Source organism: Humulus lupulus, chromosome 2 (genome assembly GCF_963169125.1).
Source record: "Humulus lupulus chromosome 2, drHumLupu1.1, whole genome shotgun sequence".
In the NCBI taxonomy this organism is placed as follows: Eukaryota; Viridiplantae; Streptophyta; class Magnoliopsida; order Rosales; family Cannabaceae; genus Humulus; species Humulus lupulus.
Window position 1 is genome coordinate 66702736 of NC_084794.1, and position 3062 is coordinate 66705797.

Consider the following 3062-nt stretch of genomic DNA (forward strand, 5'->3'; position numbering starts at 1 on the left):
GTAAACACCGACCCTCTATCTGACACTATTGTCTTAGGGATTCCATGCAACCGTACTATCTCTTGGATATAGATGGCTGCATGGTCTGCCGTGTATGAAGTCTTAACAGGCAGGAAATGAGCCGACTTGGTTAGTCTATCTATTACTATCCAAGCGGAATCATGCTGCTTATTCGTCCTTGGCAAACCCGTCACGAAGTCCATAGCTATATCATCCCACTTCCATTCTGGTACGCTAAGCGGTTGCAATAAACTTGCAGGCCGCTGATGCTCTGCTTTCACTTGCTGGCATATAAGACACTTAGATACAAACTTTGCTATGTCCTTCTTCATCCCTGGCCACCAATATACTGCCTTAACATCATGAGTCATCTTGGTTGATCCTGGGTGAACTGAGTATGGGTACTGTGCGCTTCTTCCAGAATCGTCTTCTTAATACTTTGATCATTTGGCACGCATACCCGAGTCTTCTACCAATTAAGTTCAACTAGAGCTTGTTGCATTTCACCCCCCCCCCCCCCCCCCAAATTCTTTGTGTTTCCCTGGTTGTTGATTCTGCAAATTCTCTAATTATCTCAATACATCATCCCCTCAGTACTCTTTCGCTAGTGGTCTGAGTTCTTTGTTACCATCAAATAATGCACGTTTATTCCTCCATTCATGACCTATATCAAGAAACCTCCTATGCCCAATGTATGAAATTTGACTACTAATCCCTACCAAGGGAGTTTCTTCATTACAAGTGGGATACACCTTTTACCTTTTTTTGCTCCACCCAGACGTCATAGCATAAGCTGGGTAATCCTTAATAGTCCACAAGATTGCTGCAAGCGTAGTGAGAAATGTACTATTGTATACATCTCGTGTTTCGACACCATTTGTTATCCCCAAAATTTCAATTCGATGACGTGCCAATTAGAAGTGACAAGTGGCAATGCATGGTCCGTAAACGACACATTAATAGTCAATAAATGTATTGGTTCTTCGGAGTTGTGATAAAGTGATCTGACTGATCTGGTAGAGATTCTGTCAGACCGATTAGAATTTTTGACTGACCAGTCAAGTGTCATGACCGATCAGTCATGTGCTTGTCTGCCCAGTCATGTGCTTGTCCGACCAGTGAGGTGTTTGTCTGACCAGTTAAGTGTTTGGTCGACCAGTGAAGTATTTGGCCGACCGGTGGAGTGCATGGCCGACCAGTCATTTGCTTTGCCCGACCAGTAAAGTGTTTTGCTAGACCAGAGGTGTGCTAGAGGAGTGCTTTGCCTACGAGAGATGCTTGCCTATGTCCTCAGTAACAGCTTCAACCCGAATCATTCTCAACTACCGCGGGAATCTCTCAGATATCCCGGAATAATAACCATATTGTTGTAATATTAGATTTATTTATATTTTATTAATAAAAGTCTGTTGGAAGAACAAATGACCTGGTAAAAGGGAGATATTTATGTACGATCCATGAGCCTATAGATAAGGGGCTCATGGCATCATTTGGGGGGATCTGATTTTTTGGAGACTGAGAAAAACTCTCTAGTTTGGGACTGTTACTTGGGGATTCTTGGGGCATTTTCTAAGAAAGTTAGAGAGAGAAACTATGTATTTTCCTACTTACACTTAAGAAACTCAGTTGGCTCAAGTTCATCTGATCTTAAATGTAGGATATATATCACAAATCCAAGTGGATTAGGCTATTACTAATAAATTGGGGCTGAACCACTATAAAATGATCTGTGTCGTATATTTCTCTTGAAGGTTCATTGTAGTTATGATGTCTGCTCGTCGTTGGCCAAAATCGTGGTCAACATTTTGGTGCTTTCATTGAGAGCCTGAAGAGAAGAAGCACACGACTATCATATCGAAATGGCGCCCAAGAATACCAATGTGGCATCCAAAAAGTCAGGCATGTCAAAAGAGCTTGCTAGATCAGAAGATCTTGGACCGCAGAACCCAGAGACTGAGCCTAGGGTGTTTCTCGAGGAGACCACTCCAGAAGTTGAACAACTCCAGGAAGCAAAAGGCGCTTTCCAAGAGGAGATGATGTAATTTAATGCGCGGCAGGAGTCTTTTGTTGAAGAGATGGCCAGGCAGAGAGCTGCTTTAGAGCAGCAAAGGCGTGATATGGAGGCCAGAAGCGAAGAGCTCAGACAACAACAGGAGGAGGTCAGCCAGAGACATCGTGAAGAAGCACTTGCTCTAGAAGCGGCTACCCAATTGGCCCAAGCCAATGCTCAAGCTGCAGCACAAGCAGCCACCCAGGGAGCAAGAAATAATAATGCTGGTCGGAGGACCACTGACAGAGCCAATTCTCGGGGATCGGACAGAAGTAGGAGTAACCCTCCTGGTCGGGAAGATGATGGGAACCGATCCAGAACTGCCTTGACGCAAAGGGAGCACTCTAGAACCCCTTCCAGGAGCCACCGATCAGAGACTTCTAGATCAGGGAGTCACCGATCGGGCAGTAAAAGGACTCCACCCAGGCAGGATAAGACCAAGACTCCTCGAGATAAGAGGGCAACAACCAACAAGGAGGAAAAGACTACCCGAGGCGTACCGAAAGGCCTCCACTGCACCCCAGCCAACAGCGTAGTGGGAGAGCACAAGTCCCGCGTAGTAAGCCCTCTGAAAAATAAAAAATTACGATGTTCGATCGGGCAGGAGAGCATGCTTCCCAGAAGGATCTGAGGGACGTTATCACCAACAAGAGGAGGACCATCCCGGTCGAAGGGCAAAATTTGAACCGCCCTGCCACTCAAGTAGAAATACTTGAGGACAGTGCACCAGATGGTAATGCCCGACCAGGCAGTCAAGACCTTGGAACTTCATCAGTTGCACTAGCCATCCAAGTCCAGCTTGACGTGCTAACTGCTGCAGTGCAAGGTTTGTCAAAACGACCTTCCGGTATAGATGCGATAGACCACCGGAGTGGCAGCCCATTTTGTGCTCGGATTAGAGCAGCCCAACCTCCGACAAAATATAAAGCACCGGTTCTGCCAGTCTACGAGAATATTTCTCCGAACATGGAGTAGAACTGCAAGATGTCAAGCACAATTACCCTGGACCATA